Source organism: Argiope bruennichi, chromosome 7 (genome assembly GCF_947563725.1).
Source record: "Argiope bruennichi chromosome 7, qqArgBrue1.1, whole genome shotgun sequence".
Classification (NCBI taxonomy): domain Eukaryota; kingdom Metazoa; phylum Arthropoda; class Arachnida; order Araneae; family Araneidae; genus Argiope; species Argiope bruennichi.
The window spans coordinates 75,053,233-75,071,927 of NC_079157.1; the positions used below are offsets into that span (position 1 = coordinate 75,053,233).

Below are 18,695 nucleotides of genomic sequence, written 5' to 3' on the forward strand. Positions count from 1 at the left end.
CCACTTTCATTTTTCTTCAAATGCGTGCTTTTTTCCCACTGTTGCAAGTTGAAGAAAAAGAACCATGTTTATATTTGGCCAGATTACACGTAGAATAAGAAACTGGAGTTGCAATACATCGAAAGACAAAGTGCGATTATGAAATTGGTTACTGGACAGTTATGCTTTTATGGACTCTACAATGCCATGGAACTTCACTCCATTATGAAATTTTGTGTTCGTAAAAAATTGAATAGATGTAAGGCAGTTAAAATATCATGACTTTATGTTCATTACAATTTGGTGCTTAAAAATACGTCTTTGAAAGAATCATGGACATTGAATTATGAATAAGAGATTTAATTCAATTAAATAAAATAGATATCCCTGAAGAACTAACAGGGCACCAAAGCGGATAATCCTTTATACAGGGTGTTCATTAATTATTGTCGGGGTTTCCGTACCTCATAACTTTCGAATAAAAAACATTACGCAAAAACCGATTATGTATTCGTAAATTACAACTCAAAGAATTATGAATACGTAAATTACAACTCAAAGAATTTTATTAATGATATTAAAGTGTAAAGCTTGCACAATTTGCACTTTGTAGGTATTCAGCTGAAGGCGATTCTTTGAGTTGTACTTTACGAATACATAATTCTTTGAGTTGTAATTTACGTATTCATAATTCTTTGAGTTGTAATTTACGTATTCATAATTCTTTGAGTTGTAATTTACGAATACATAATCGGTTTTTGCGTAATATTTTTTATTCGAAAGTTATGAGGTACGGAAACCCCGACAATAATTAATGAACACCCTGTAATTTCGATTGGAAATTAATAATGATTTATAAATTTCACGTTTTTTATATTAATATATAAAAGCTATTGTTTAATCAAATACATATAATCTGATATATTTCTGTACTGATTTAAATAATCTTTTATTCGTTCAGAACTGATAATTTATAATTGGTTTTTGAGAAGTATATTAGATATTTATAGTCAATTGAATGTTGACAAATTGTTTTAATAATAGATTACTAAATATGAACATCAGATAAATAGAGATTAACATTTTTAATTGCTTATTAATTCTGAAGAATTGCATTGCAAGCGATGAAAATTGATAATTTAAATAAAAGTAAATAAAAAAATTGTGAGACATTTGGAGTTTTTAAATGTGATAATTTAAATTTAGATTCAACTACGAACAACTGCACATCTAATAGTTTTTAGAGGGTTTTTTTTTTCGAATTTTGAAATTGTTTTTATATTTTTAAAGAGTTATTTGTATAATATATGTTATGTAACAAATAAGTTTAAAATAACAGAATACTTTTTTTTTTTCATTTTATCCTATGTTGTTTTTTTAAAGATGAATTTCATTATAGATATTTTATGTTTTGAGCCTGACAAATTATTATTAGCTATTTAAGTATTCATATGAATGTGATTCAAATGGAATATTTCTGCCTGCTAGGCAGAAAGAAACAAACAAAAAAAAATTATTCATGAATTGAAGATTGCTCAACCTAGCTATCAAAAGTTTTTCTGCCTTTTCTCCTTGTTAGATTTTTAAAAAATATCTTCGCCCAAAATCCTTACTGTACCACAAATAAATGATATTTCGAACAAACTGGTTACTAGTTATGCATTATTCATAATTTCGAATAAAATATTTATTTAGAAGAAGTTATTTTTTTATCGGCTGGTTATTCTGACTCTCATTTTTTTAATCTGTAACCGTACCTGAAAAACAACTGAATAAATCCAAATATTCGAATTAATTCCCCTGTTAAAAAAATCGTTTGCATTCGTAGATTTTTTTTCTTTTTCAAACGTAAAGATTAGAAATATTTTCCTAGTGCGCATAATAAATCATATAAGGCTAAGGTTATTTCTTATGATAAAAAAAATCCTGGGGTAGAAAGACGCTTTTTTTTTATTCTTTTCAACAATAATCGCAAAGAAATACTTGGCTTAAAGACGAATGCATTGGTAGGGAGCATTAATTCGGAAGATTTTGCTCGAAAAGTCACCAACAGTTAAGGCAGGACTTTAATAAAAGATAAGAAAACTGTGGTAAAAAAAAAAAAAAATACACTCTGTACATTAGGATTCTGCGGTTGAAGACATCTGAAAGAGATTTTGATTTCTTTGGGGTTATTTCTTTTTGATTTATTAGTTCTTGGTTTTATGTTTGGATAATACCAACTTTCCTTTATTATTGAAAGAAAAAATCGCAGATATTTTTGTGCAATTTAAAAAGGAATAATATTTAATAATATTTTTGTTTGTTTGTACCGTATGTATTAGTATTAAAAGTAACCGTAGATAAATCTAAATTGTAAAAATCTTTGAGTTTCATATATGCTGATAAAAATGTATGAATTATCATTAAAAAATTATCGTCATTTAAAAATGGATGAGGTTTTTAAGTACGTCTTTAATCATTTTCAAAATAAAAAGTCAATAATAGTTTTAAACTAAATTCTGTATTTACCATTATAATTTGCTGAAATATAAATTTTCAAGAATTTTCAATTCTTCTTAAGTAATTGATTGACTTAAAAATATTCAGTTAGAAAGGTTTTATCGTTTGATTTTTCGTTTTCGTTTCTAGATATTTTTACAAGAAAATTTATGTAAAAAATAACTGTCTTAATCCAAATATTAGTTTTAAGAAAGAGAAAAATATGATTTAAAAAAAAAGAATAAATATAACTTCTCAGAAATGTTTGAATTAATAATTTTTTTAGTTCCAATAAAATCTTTGATTTTATCTTGAATTTATAATAATTATTTAAACAGTAGTAAAAAAAGATTAAAAAAATTACTTTCCATGTTTTGAAATCTACGTTATAAAACATTTTTTATGAGTTGCATTAAAAAGTCTTTTAATTGAGATTTCTGAAAACACATTATAAAAACTCTTTTTCTAAGAAGTATGCAGGCTTTGATGTTTAATATCATAGAACGAGTTCTAGATACAGAAGTAATTCTTTATTTGCCTTTCTTTTCTTCAAACAATGAATTTATTATGTTTAATTTACCATTATTCTGCGGCTCTAGTTAATCCATTACTTTATCTATTTTTCTTTATTATATTAAAAAACTAAAATGATTTTTTTTTCAGAAATTTTATAAAAATATTTCCTTTTAATGGAGCTTAACATGTTAATGTAGTATTTTTAAAATTAGATCTTACATCTAGTTTTTTTTGTCTGTTTTACAATGAAAGAAAAAAAAATTAAATCCATTTTCAAATCCCTAGCACTAGTTATTTTAGCATGTATTCAATTAAACACTTGCTGACAATGAAAATAAGATTCTAATGGTATCGTACAATTGTGAAATAATAGGAAATAAAATAGTCATTTTTAATGCGATATTTCTGTTTTAAATTTTGCAAAATATTTATTTTTAAAAAAGAATTTGAGTATTTTTTTTTAAATCTTCAATTATCCGATAATAATTAATGTTTTTCAATATGACTTTGGTGCTTTTATCATAACAAAATGAAATCCACAGATATGTAAATGGGTTCTAAAAATAGCAGTTTTAAATGTTAGTGATATGTCGATGAAAAGGCAGAAAAAGGTGTATAGATAATCAGGTGCCTATATTAGAGAGGAAAAACGTTAATACAGTTTATCATTTTTTTAAAACATAAATATAATGATGCGACAAAAAAAAAATAATGCAGTGCTTTCGGTGTCATTTACATTTGTTAACGCAATAGTGTTAATTTGAAGATGAAAAAGTGATATTATGCCCTGCGTTTTGTAATATATGAAAAGCAATGGATTTGGTTGAAAATTGCTTTGTCGAAAACATTAATTAAGATGTATATATAATAAAATAATCAACACATTTCTTTAATTATGTTCAAGGCTTTGCTAAACTGTTTCGCCCAGCCATTGTTAAGATGTATAATTTAAAAACAAACCTTACGATTCTTTACATGATAATTTAAGATATAATTAAAATTAAATTTTTAATTAAAAATCAAGCAGAATTTTAAATTAATTTTTAGATATAATTAAAACGAATTTTTTTTATCTGTACAAATTTTATTAGCATTTTGCACACGGATATGAATGCCAAATAATAATAAATTATAATAATAAATAATAAATTTGAATGCCAAATGCCAATTAATCAATTATATTCTATGATCTGTTTATGGGTCAACTTGTTGTTATAAACCACTTGATTAATTTGAAATAGAAATCTTTTTTAAATTAATTTTAGCCCTGCATGATCAAACTTGACTCATATGCAATAAATCTCAATATAAACAGTTAATCTATATTTGATAAATAAATGTTTAATCTCTTTGAATACCTAAAAATCAGTAAACGCTATTATGAGACTTTTCTAACTTATTATTAGTCCAACTTATTCTATGAAATACATTTGTTGCAGCTTAGCATATCGAGCTTGATTTGCACAAATAAACACTGCAGTTTTAACCTAAACGGTATAATAATATAAATTTATCACAACCTCGCTATTAAAATAACTCATTTAAAAATTAAGAAAGAACGAAATTCATTCAAAAGGGAAAAAAAATAATACAATAAAATAATCGTTTTCAACTAAAAATCGTTCAGAATTTTATAATGACAAGATTTTATAATATAATTTTCATCTAAAATCTTTTGAAACCTGAACTATAAGAAGGAAATCTTTTAATCGCTCAAAAAAATCTGAAGTTTTAAAAAAAGTCAAAAATAAATAACCATACGTATATTATTCTATATGTGCAAATTTAACATTAAAATTTATTTTTATAAAAAATAAAGGCATGCATTTTTTTAGAAGAATATTATTATTATTTTTTTAGTTAGAAGAATATTATTTTATTTTTAGGCATTTTTTTTTTCATTTTTGTCTTGTGATTGATATTTTAAAAAGCCTTCAGATATCAGTTATGATTCAGCATCATTATTTCAATTCATCTTATAATAAACAATATTGCCAAGTTAACAAAATCTATAATGTTTTAGCCACAAGATTCAATAAGTCAATAAAAATCAAAGTAAGTAAATAAAAACGACTGAATAATTGGCAAATTATACGAGTTAAAAGTTCCATTAAATTCTCTTGACAAATTATATTATATTTATCAATATCAAAATTATATTGTTAAATATAATAATACAGGTAAAATCTATTAATCCATTTAAATTTGATTTTTAAATGCGTAATTCTTACATCAGATGTTTAAAATTGTGAATATATCTGATGAATTAGATACTGTCATCTATAATTCCGTCGTTTTCGATAATTTTATCAATTTTGTTTGGAGGAACCAATTTTTGTGTGTATTGATGCGCTTCAAAACAAGATTAAGATTCAAATTTTTTTTTTCTTTTTTCACCACCAAGTAAATTTATGTAATTGATTTAATAGAATAATTGTCTAAATTATATAATAAAAAACTATAATAGGCCAAAATACAATTTAGGACTTAAAAACAAATTTCCATTCAGTAAAAATGCTCGATTTCATTACATGCATCATTGTTTGTTTGTTTTCGAAATTGTGCACCTCTGTGGCACGGGAAGCAATACAAATTTCTTCAGAACAATCAATAATACACTTTTTCAAACGCACGGAATTTATAATTAAGGTTTAAATTAAGAAAGGAAAAACAAAGCAAACACAGAACGAATAATTACATAGTTTTTCATTTGTTTACACTTGTTCGTAAGGAATAATCGTGACAATCGTTTGGTATTTCGACATAACATTTCTCAGATTTGGCAACAAATGATTATACTTTGTTCTTCTTTCGTGAAACTTAATTGCATCTGCACCTCTGTTTTAAACAATGTTGTTCTTTCTGTTCTAGTAGAAAATAAAGCGTTCCTTTTCTACTTCGTCACACTTTCGAATGAAATTCTAATAACAAATCTCTGCTTGCATCTTGCCGTTTGGAATTAGAGAAATGCGAAGAAATCATTAAGGACACTTTACATTTTGCTTGTAAATTTACTCTTTTTTACTTCTTTCAGATTGCTTAGAAATATTCTGGGAGCTATGCGATACTCATTATGCATGCGCACTTATGTAGATTAGTTTGAGAGAAACACAGTTTTTAGAAAAATGTGTTTATTCCGGGTCAGCTTAGAGCAGAAAAGATTTCCTACTCGTTGCCAGATCAGAAGAATGTGAGAGATTTTTCAAAATGCGTTTTCTAAGCCTTTCTAAGAATCCCAATAACAAAAGGAATAAAGATACAGATGAAAATAAATGCTAGAATTATTTTTGCAAATAAATTGGAATAACATTATACTTACTGAGATTCTCAGAAGTTTTATTTTGAATTGCAATTCGAAGCTTTTAAGGATTAAGTGCATTTTCAGCAAAAATTTATGCAAGCACAGATTAGTTAGGAACGCCATTTGTATCATAGATTAAAGAATACTATTTTATGAAGGGAATAATGTAGCCATGGCGTATTTTTGAAAATTATTACGAGAATATCAAAAAATCCATGTATTGCTTTTAGTTTAATGCTCAATAACATAAAAAGAATATTTCATATCGTTATCAAATTGCATTCTGTTTTATGGTTCAAATAAAATACGTTTTCATAATTTCATAATTCATTTAATGCATTTTCAGATAGTACTAATATTCAGTCTAACTTGAATCTGGCTTCATTTAAATTATTAATTTTTTCATTGTAGTTATATAGGATGTTTAGTTTTCACGATTAAATAATTATCAATCTCTCATAAGAAAACGTAACTGATGTTTTATATTTCATTGCACAAAATACTGTTGCCACTATCTTGTGTGTAGATTCACATTTAAGAAAATAAATTAAATGCTGTAGAAAAATGCAGTTATTTTTAATTAATTTAAAAAATATTTTCTTTGCGTTTTAAACACTGATAATGCTATGAAATTTGATAACATGGCGAATAACAACTTTATTGTGTGTTTACAATATGGGATGGGAAATAACCATTTTCAGGGTAAATTTGAGTCTTAATAAAGAATATGTTTAAATGAAATTTTGAGATTTCTTACTCTGTTTAAAGAATCTCTTGCAAAGTTTTATTTTTCAAGTAGCGTAAACCAATAAAATTTAATTTACTATTCTGAACAAAGAATAAAGATTTTCATGGACTGTTAAAAACATGGAGTTAAGTTTTGAAACAATTTGTATTCAACAAAAAAATTTCGAATCAATCTTCAAGTTAATGAAACAATTTTCAATAAAAATAAGTTTAAAAAAATTTATACAAATCTCTTATTCTCATGTTCGTTTAATTTTTTAAAACAAATTTTGCATCAAGCAATCAAACATGTTTGTTTAAAACAAATTTTAAATGCCAGCACGAAATTTGCTTGGATAATACAGTAAATGAGCAATAGAAATATGTGTGTTTAGTTAATAAGAGATTAACTACTTAATTAACTTCCAACAAAATCTTTTTCTTATGGTTCACAATATTTATGAGTATAATTATTTATAATATATTTATTGAGTAATTTCTTAAAAAAACAAAAAACAAATTGGAACTTTAATATTTTTATATAAATCAATACATTCGGCAGATTTTTTTATTATTGAATCATGGAATACATAAATAGAAATTTGAAGAATATATATTGGCGCCGAGTTTTAGCGCCTCACTCCAAATAATTAAATTTCGGATGCGTGCGTGCAAGTAGCACCAATAATCACTGAAGTTTAACAGCTCATCTCATGCGTGGAAATTGTTGCAAATGCTTATTTCTCCATCTCCTCTTAAAAGAATCTTTAGAAATTTGAAATTCAAGTAACAACTTCCGTCTGACAGAATTGAGTTTGTCAAAGGTAATTTGCGCAAGTTGTTAAGGAATATTAGAAATTAGAATTAGTTCATTCTTCAAAGCCAGATTATTAAAATAATAGTTTGTAAAAAGAATTTTGAATAAAGATATTTAAACATCTATTATAACTTTGATTGTAATATTTGCCCATATGCATGTTGTTTTTTACAATAATCCTGCTTTCATATCTAAATGCTTTATTTAAATTATTATAATTCACAAGCTCTGTTTTTATCGTTTGCGAAAAAAAAAATGAATATCGTTTTATTTCATTTGATAGATTGTAATATATTCAAGAAGGTTTCAGTGATATTATGAATTGTTTGTGACAGAGAATAGTATCTTCGTAAAAAATGATTATAATATATTCTATTAAATTAAAAAAAAATCTAGGATTTGATCCAAAAGTTACCAAAATGTTAAAATTAATTTTGTGATCATTTTAAAATTAATTCTACATTGATATTCGTATGCATTGACATATTATTTCTTTTATATAAATTAAAACATTTTATTTTTTGCTCGTACTTTAATATGAAAAATTTGAATTGAAAATGTGATATGAAGAAATTTAGATCTGAATATGGAGGCATTATGAAGCAATATATATTCAAATATGATGGTGGTACAAAGAAATATACATTAGAATATAAAACTAGAGATGAAGAAATTACTCCTAAATTAATAAAGGAATTCACATCTAAATATAGAAATATGTGAATTATTATTATTGAATAAAAGGATGGTACAGAGAAACATACAATTAAATTAAAATTAATAATACTTTATGAAAATAAAAATTACCAACAGTAAAGCGAAAGTAATAAAAACCGACAGAAAGTTTAATTAGTATATTGTTACTTTATTTAGAAAAGTAAATTATCAAATAAAATGCTTTCAGATTAATGTCAATGAAATGTATCTAAGTATATCAAAACGAAAAAAAAATGAAATAATGCGATTAATAAAAAAGAGCAAAATATACTTTTATTTGTTTATTTCTATCAATTTTTGCAATGCAAAAAGTTTCTAATTAAAAAAGAGTTGTACACTGAAATATCTTATGGGGAAAAGGAAAGGTAATAAATAATTTCTTTAGTAATTCTTTATCTTAATGATCAAATCAAATTTATTGAAAATTCTTATTTAATATTTTATTCGCCCTTTCAGAAATTGAAATAATTTAGAATCCTAAATTGTAAATAACTTCTATGAAGAATATTTTTTCTTTATCAGAACATCAAATTTCTGTATTATTGAGTGGGAATTAGAGGAAGTATTGCTACTGCCACACCTGGCCATCTGTTATTCCACGTGTGTTCCACTTTATTTTTTTTTCTCATCTATTTGTGGTTGAAAATCCTCTTAAGTTATCTAAAGAATAACAGAAAAAAAGGCAGGTTTCTTGAAATAAAAAATCGTCCGGTTATGTCAGTCGCTCAGATGACGATTTCATTAGTAACCTGGTACTTAATAGACAAGTTAAATAAATTGGCATTGAATACAAACACAGTTGAATCATAACTGATAAACGAATAATTCATTTATCTTGACAAATGAATCACCTATTTCCTATGTCCTGACCTAAAGAAAGAGGTTTCTGTTCAAGAAAAAGAAACAGTATTCAACATCGATGAATGTCTTTTACATTACCACTCTTCGTCTTTGATCAAATGGATTTATTATGTCAATGGTATTTGGACTAATCGTGTGTTTGTACTCCTTCATAAACAATGCCAGCTTTATTGTTATTATTATAATTTGATAAAGCTATTTGATGAATCAAATGCAGTACAGAATGAATTGAAATTGATGTATAGGTTTTTGTATATTAATTGCAAGCGTATTGTCACAATAGTTGTCAAAGGTATGGAACGATTGCTTCAGCTGAGTTGTTTATTGGATAAACATCATGTTTTGAAGCTACATTGGGGTTACTGCCTATGGGCTCGGACGGATTGAGCATTGCTCACTTGGATGACGAGAGTAAATGTTTGATAATTAGAATTTATTGAATTATTAATAATATGATCGTATTAATTTTCTTTACTAAAATTCAACTTGTCTTTTGTTCTGACAAAAAAAGAATTAAGTAAATCATAAATACTGAGAGGAAATTCGAACTTCTATTCCAAAGTATGGTAATGTTTTAGAATTGATTCATTTTTTTTATTATTTTGTAAAATGTTTTCATTATATTAATAGTAACAATAACGTTTTAAACAAAAAAGTATTTAATGTTGTTGCAACGCGTCTGTATAAAAGAAATTTCTAAAACAGAGAAAAATATTGCTGCAAAAATATTCTTGAAAATATTTTAAAAATTTATTATAAATAATTAATTTTAATGCGCAGTTTTTGAATTTTAAAGGGTATAAAATAAATTTTTTCACGATGGCAGGTTCCAAAGTTATTGCAACGTTAAACGTTAGATTTAAGAAGAAAACGTTATGATTTCGAATAATTTTCAATTAAAAATCTAATTAAATAAAAAAATTCTCAGTGAAAAAAATACTCAATTTAAAAATTAAACATGAAAGATGCAATTTTTCTTAAAAAAAACAAAACAAATGTCAACAAATATTGCAACTTTAGGTTTTACGGCCTATCCTATACGACATTTTGAATGATTCTTGGTTCATTCATGTCGCATTACGCAATTTTTATGCTAATCTATAAATATTATGCTACAAGTAATCAGCGCTAGAATATGTTAATACCTTCCACAATTTCCAAATTCAGTTGGTTTATTAGAAACTAAATCCAGTATTCAGTCTAATATTTGAAAGAAAAAATATTTTAGAGAATATATGTATTTTTTTCAAATGTATGTATCGAACAAAGTTCAAGTGATCAAATAAATTGTTTCGTATTTCGTGTTTCTACAAATAAAAAAATATACATAAAATGTGGAATTAATTTTTAGCATCAAAAATAATTTATTTGCAATGCGTGATTTCTGAGTTATAAATTGACAGTTTGTGTTACAAATTGCCTTATTGACTGAAAAGTTTTCTTATATGCAGAATTAAATTCCATTAACTATGAAAAAATAATAGTTTTAAATGTCTATCTTTGAAATAAACTAAAAGCATTTCTTACTAAAATAATTTAAGTTATAAAAAGAATCTTTTTGTAAAGAATGAATCTTTTTGTTTCAATTACATATAATATAGAATCAAGGATATCAGATATATATATCAAGATTTCATATATATATCATTATGCAACCTATTATATAATATAGTGTCTTTAGGAAGTAGCTGCAGACTCTATGCATTTAAAATTAAAAAAACAAACATAAACATTAAAAAAATTCCGTACGAAGTAAAAGAATAACTAATTTTGAGTTAAAGAAGTTATTAATACAACAAATAAAACTAACCCAAACTAAACCTAAAAAGAATAATAGGCAGTACTTATCATTATTAAAATTAATCTTTAAAAGATTTACTTTTGTAAAAACAATAGGAATTACAGTTCTTGAAAATCTTTTCCAATTTTAAAATTAAAATTTCTATGTCAAATAATTTTTATATCTGCCAAAATGTTGCAAGGATATTTTAAATTTTAAAATCTCGACTCCTAATAAATATATAATATTGTATGTTATGTCTAAGTTAATGCTTCCAGATATCACATACAAAATGCATTTATGTTGCAGAGACATAAAAATATTGATATTGATCTTATTTGTTATCATTAATTATGAAGATTTAAATTGTCATGTTTGAAATAATTAATAAAAATTTTCGCGCTAAAAATCTCATGAAGACATCATATATCAAATGATTTATTATAGCATAAAGATAAATATAATGATTCAATTATTGTAATAGAATTCTTGTATAAATTAAATTTTATTTTGATATAAAAACTAAGTCGTTGCTTTCAAACGTCGATTCGGATGTTTAAAATAAAATTTGTCATGTAAGGTTTCTATTTTTAAAAATATTGTTTATCGTTATAAAAACTCCGTGATTTTTTTTCCCCGATTCTATGTTAATTATAAAATGAATAAAAATTTTGATATTAACATTTTTCCAAAAAATAATAAAAATAAAAGCAGTTCATTAAATAATTTGTTTATGATAAAATTTTGAAATAATTTTTATTTTTGATACTTTTTTATTTTTTATATTCATATCATATTTCCGTTCTGAAAAAAAAATTACAAAATGAACGAATCGCATCTTACCTTTTTTCAAGAAAAAGAAATCCCACTGCTATATTAAAGAATGAATCACGTTCTTTTAGAACACAACACAAGAGGCGAGAAAAAATCCTTTTTGCACTGAACGCTATCCTACTAGCGTGCAACACTGCTGCAGTGAAAGTTGTGAAAGTGTAGTTTCCCGCGTCACATCAGATTTAATGGTTGCCGGCTATAAACTTTCCCAATTCAATCCGCTTCCAAAACTTCACTGACCTATTTCGTTACCGAAATGTGTGGAAGGTATTACATACTTTTTCTTCTTCCGCTGGCCATTTCAAGGGGTTCGAGATGTCCTCAAATTTGGCTGAGGCTGTTCTTTCTCCGAGGATGTATTTTATGGTTCATCATTTACAGAAAATTCTCCCAGGAATGAAAAAAATATGCCTTTCAGTGAAAAATATTGAAACTGTATATTTACTTTCAGAATTGGAAAGCTAATATCATGGCTGCTTTGTAGTTTTACATATCAAACCAATTTCATTTCATTGAAAACATTTCGATTGAAAAATGGTATATTTTTTGGTAAACACCTTCAAAATGTTACGAATATCTTGAATAAATTTTAAGCAACAGTAAAAATATTATTTAAAATATTAAACATAACGCAAACGATATTCTTTGATTGAATATTCATTGGACTAATATGAACAGACGATTTTCCACTATACGGTTTGAAATTAAATTATTTGAAATATTCCTTATTTCATCGGGAACAGACAATTTTCCATCTGATATTTTGGGATGAAATTATTGTTCCAAATATTATGTTGAAAAATGTAAATATTTTCAAAATATTACGAGCATTTTGAATAAAATTTTTTTAAGGGATGATAAAAATATTATTGAAAGTATTAAGCTTAACGCAGACGATATTCATTGAAACGATATTTATTCGTTGGATTAACTTGAACAAACAACTTGCTATTGTACGGCTTGAAATTAAATTCTTTGAAATAAATATTCGTTGTATTAATAAGAACAGACAGATTTCTATCTAATGTGAAAATAAAATAAAATGAAATTATTTGAAGAATTCTTCTTTAAACGAACTTAGCAAATTGAAATGAAAAATGTGACTTCAAATGACAGAAATAATGGTAAAATATATACGAGTTTATAACTATATTGGATTTGATTTTTTTCATAAGAGATGAAATTAAAAAAAAATAATTAGCGTGGAAGGAATAGTTATTAAGCGCAATACCTTTCAATCATATTGTTAGATAGACTTGTTTATACTTCTGTAACGGAACAAAGATTCGAAGTTAAATGTGGAAAGTTCTGAACGAAGGAGTAAATGAAATAGAACTTAAAAAAAAAGAAGAAAGAACAATCATTTCGATAAAGTAACAATGAAAAGGTATGATACTGATCAATAAAAGAACCTTCTTGTTTGTAATGTATTCAGGAAAAGTGTTTATATTCAAATCAGCTTCTTTTAATACAAAGGGGTAAAATGAATGGAAGCCAAAATTTATATTAAATCAAATGTAACAATGATGTGTGCTGAGATCCTAAACAAGAGTTAAATCATAGTTATAAAAAATCGTTTGATAAATTATCAGCAATCTTTATAAACAAATAACACTATTTTTAGACGCAAAAAAGGAAACATTGAAAATATCGGATCTCAAATCAGGTTTTGCGGAATACGAATTTTTATATCTTCTGGCTTAATTCATGAAATGAAATTGCAATTTTTTAAATAAAAGAATATCAGATAAATCGCACTTTCCCATCTTTCAAAGAGATTTAATTAAAACATATAGTTTTGATTTATAAAATCATTAAAAATGTTTATTGTTAAAGCAAAAAATAAAATCAATTTATATAAAATTAACTGGAAGATGTCATTTTATTCTCTAAATATGATTATAATGGAAATAAATTAAATATTTGAAAATTTAATGCATGGCTAATTAATTTAATGTTTCAAATAACGATAACAAAAAAAGTGAAGTTATTGAGAAAAAATTTTATGCCGAGATTATTTATGTTGGCAACATAAAAAAGTTTAACAACAGCATTACAATTTTGGATGTATTATTGAATTTTATTTTATTAGTTTTATTCGTATTTTTAAAGTATTCTACTTGCAATAAAGGGTTGTATACAATTATTTGAATTTAAAATAAAAGCCTGTTTCTGAAATTTAGTAATTGTGATACGAGAATTGTGTAATATCAAATGAATATATTTTGATAAATTAGGTGGCAATTATAAAACAGAATTTGTGAGATTTCATGGCATTTACTACAATAAGAACATGCGAATGAAATTTTATCAATTAGAAGAAGTAGGAAAAAATGCATGAAATTCAACACAATATTATTTGTTATAATCCTCATATTTCTTCTCAATTCGCTCTCCGTTTCTTTCTTTTAACCCTATCAATAAATGGACTCGTCTGCTTAAAATCGAGTTCAGCCATGCTATAAAAATTCAAATTTTCAGTCATATTTGTAGAATTTGCTAATTTTTATTTAATGTAAAACCTAACATATAAAAAAACTGATCCTTCAGATATTTCTGAATTCAATTATTTTTTTTAAATTCAAAGAAGCATTTTCTGAAGTTTGCCAGTTTGATTTTAAAATATTCCAAAGAAGTTTCCACAAGTTTCAGTAAAAATAAACATTATTTTTTAAAGATTTTTTTTCAGTATTGTGGCTTTATTTTACTTTTTTTACCAAACACAGAATGACCAGACTGTTGCAAAAATTGTGAACTAACATTTTCAGAGTCGTCTGTTAACACAACAATTTCGAAACTCACTTATTGTATTTGCAGAAACCGCTGTCCGACGCAATACTTTTCCCCCTTAAAACTTTTCCTCGCATTATCCTCGTGTTTCTGGGAACTTACTATGCTTTCATCGGGAACAAAACAAGAATAATAAAAAGTCAACTTCAACCATTTTGTCCCTTGAGCTTTCGGCCTGTATATTCTTCCTTCTTGGATGTTCCGATCTTCATATTTTTTTTTTCTTCCTATTTTTCCTTTCTGTTATATATTCCCTAAGGGAAGAACTTCCGCGGGTTTTCGATTGTTATTTTTCTTTCTTTCTTTACTGATTTTTTATTTTTATTTCTATGTTCGTTTTGCAGCGGACTGCAAGAAATTTGGTGGCCCAGGTTCTGCTACCGCCATCATTAAGCCTTGTTTTCAATTACGTCATTGACCAACCAGAATCAGTTTCACAGTTTTATTCGTACTCTTGAACTGGATGCGATTTCTTTTTGTTTTTGTTTTTATTTGATGCTGTTAAGAAGCGCAACACATTATAAGCATCTAACTTTAGGAAGTTGCCTTCAGTTATTTTGTGGCTTTTTTTTTCCTGGTGCTGTTCTCTTTTCTTTATCCATTTTTTGTTCCTGAAAACGTGAGCTGAGTTAGATCGCGAAGTAATTTGGGTGGTATCATGGGATTTTATGTGATGTGTTACTTTTACTTTCTCAAGAATTTCGTTTAAGAAAGAAGCATCGCTATAAGAAATGTTTAGAAATGGGAACAGTAACAAAGCTTAAAACGAGTTTTATGTGAATATATCTTCTATTGTGCCTACAGCTTCCGTGATTTATATACTAATTAAACTTGTTTATTACAAATATTAGATATAACCAATTTTCTATTTCAATTGTATCCCGATAATTAACTTTTAAACCGTTAGAAGTAGGTATATACTTCTATTTGGGAAAAAAAATGTTCTAAATAATGTAACGAATTACATTTTAGGCAATTTGGGCTAAGAAATATACTACTGAAAAATTAATGATTTTCGTACAGTCTCCTGGATTTTTAACTTTATTAAATTAATTTGAATTAGAAAGTGTGAGTATTTTAACGCTTTGACTTTCTTCAGCTTAAGTAAATTAATTTAAATCAGTTATGCATTAATTAATGGATCTTTCTCCACGTGGCCATTAAAATTGTTTAGTAGCTTCGCTGCCATGACTCATGCTTATGATTTGTACCATATTCCAATTAAATGGCACCTTTTTTCATTATCTCTTAACTGCAGTGGAAGAGAGATAATCAGATCTGAAAGTAGAGATAATCTGATCAGAAAAGCATGAATCACAAACGAGTCATGCAGCAGCAAAAGTGATAAAAAATCTCCTTTTTGGCTATCTTCTAATTGTAGTGAAAGAGAGATCATTTGATCTGAAGGTAGGTGTGAATTATAGGCGATTCATGCAGGCTCAAAAATGATAAAAATTATCTAAAATAATGATATTTAAACTTAATTACTTCCTCTGTTTTAAATGAAGAAGAAAACTTTTGTTTAAAATGCTTAGTGTGTTCTGAGTACTTCTAAATATTATTTATTTGATCGACGATTCTGTATAAAAATTTAAACCTAGAAATTTTTTTAACTTCGCATTATTAACTCAAACAATATAAAATGTGATTATTTACGTCATATAGAACAATTTTCCTACTGGATGTATATGCGTATATCTAAGAGTTAAAAATTTCGTGCTGAACCATAATTAGAGTGGACATCTTCTGTTTATTTGACTTTTAAGATTGAAAAAGCAGTCACGTTTTTCCATCAGATTCATTTTTCGTTTATCTGATGCTCTTTCCCTAAAAGAATCAATTATGCAGAGGCTGATATTATAAGGGCAAGCCATTCTTTATGGCCAAAATACAGCTTGGTGTTTTCGGTCTAAGAGTCAAAACAATCTAATGGCTGTGTTTCAGCTTATGTTTTGGAGGATCGGGGCTTCCAGATTCGATTTTATCATACATTTCTCAAGCATGAATTTAATGCATTCTAAATCTCTCGTGGATCAGATTGTCTCGCTTTGTTGTGTTGTGGCGGTTTGGAGTTAATGCTGAAGAATTCGCTTTCGTTATTTCACCAAGGCTTATGAATTTAAGATCGAACCTTTCATGCAATAACAGATTTCCAACCAGGCAGGGACTAGACAGTCGTCTAGGGCCGCTAGAATGAAAGAAGGCTGCAAGCAGGTCCATCAGAAATGAGAGATCAATTAAATTACTGTGCCAAATAAATAATTAAAAATATAAATTATACAAAAAATATTAGGATAATATCAATAATTTATCAAATATAATTTGTCTAGATCTTATATGATTGTTTACGTTCACTTATTAAAATATTTATAAAACTAAACATCTGATATAATAATATTGTGTACAAATTTGGATTCTGGGCAGTTATATACATGCATATATATATTCTTAAGTTAATTTAATAAAAATATTAATTTAAAATAAACCATTAACATGTTAAAAATGCATTAAAATATGAAACTAAATCGATCATCTCCTCTGAAGCGGTACCTTTATAATGCCCACTGCCTCAGAACCCAAAATACCCAAATCTGCCACTGTCTTCATGGCATCGGATCCAAACATTAATAAAGACGAATTACCTGCTAGCAGCGTTATTTATGTGGACTAATTAAAAAAGGACGCCATGCGGGTCATCGACTTATTCATATTTCGAATTTCTTGGATAATGTAACAGTAGATCCAACAGTAGATTTAACAGTAGATCCAACACAATAAATGTATATTTATATAGATTCTAAAGCATGTCTAATTTCTAAGTTTAAAAACAGAAAAACCTTTCATAAAAACATTTAGAAGTATAAGATAAAACTTAGATTAATTTTGTCCTCTACAGTCTCAGGTTTTGAAGTTTCACGTAATAATAATGGCAAGAAGAAACTAACATTTTTATTATGTTTGACGTTACTCATGAAAATCATGATTATTAAATAACTTCAGTTAATATATCTTTTATCTAAGATTATATATATATATATATATATAATTCACTTATAGAAATGTTGAGGAAAAAAACTAGTTGATGAAAGGAAACTGAATTTCGATGATATGCTTTATAGTACATAAAGAAATGAAGCAAATAATAATCATCAACAAATTGATGGACAATAGCTTATAAATAACGAAATGTATTTGTGAATCAATAATTACCTAGATTATCAATGATTACCTGAATAATTACCGAGATTTATATGTATTAACACTAGAACTATCGATGTTAAATATACACCTAGTTTACCACATCCGTCAAAATGATGGGCTTTTGATCATTATGGCTTTCACTGTAACTTTTGGCTTAGTTTATATAAATAAAAGAATATAATTTAACAAAAACAACACTTAATATAATGATTCATTAATTTAATAATAGTTAATTTTGTGATAGTTAATTAATTATTACTATACTCATTAATTTGCATTTATAGGATATCCAGTTAGAGTTTTTAATTCTAAACTGAATCATAATCTGAATACAATAGATCCCATTATAACGGAATCGATCAATATAATTTCATATGAAAAATGTAATTCAAATTTTTCCAGAAAATGTCTGAAAGCGATGTATAAATGAATGTAAATATGTATTAATGTTCATCATTACATATATGATCCATAAAATATTATAAACTTTGAAATAGCTAAAGCCGTCATTTTGATGGGTCTTGATATAAATAGGTATAGGTCATACTGATTGCGGAAGTTAAAATGGCCCAGTCGAAATTGAATAAAAATATGTATTTCATTAAAAGTGTTCGTCAAGTTCTAGGATAATACAAAAATTATATCAAAGTTCTTAAGCATGAAGTTAGAAAACAGTTAAAATGATGGTCTGG

The 18,695-nt window shown here is 26.1% G+C and overlaps 2 protein-coding genes across 4 annotated transcripts in view; one reads left to right on the forward strand and one right to left on the reverse strand.

Moving 5' to 3' along the window:
* The window catches only part of LOC129975247 (repetin-like), a 38,478-nt gene extending 26,290 nt beyond the window's left edge, over positions 1-12,188 (reverse strand). For both annotated transcript variants that reach the window (XM_056088288.1, XM_056088287.1), the window contains exon 1: positions 12,022-12,188. The gene's annotated coding sequence lies outside the window, so the exon portion shown is untranslated. The remainder of the gene's footprint in view (positions 1-12,021) is intronic.
* Positions 1-18,695, forward strand: part of LOC129975246 (rho GTPase-activating protein 18-like) — a 329,739-nt gene that overhangs the window by 232,537 nt on the left and 78,507 nt on the right. The gene's annotated exons all lie outside the window — the stretch shown is intronic.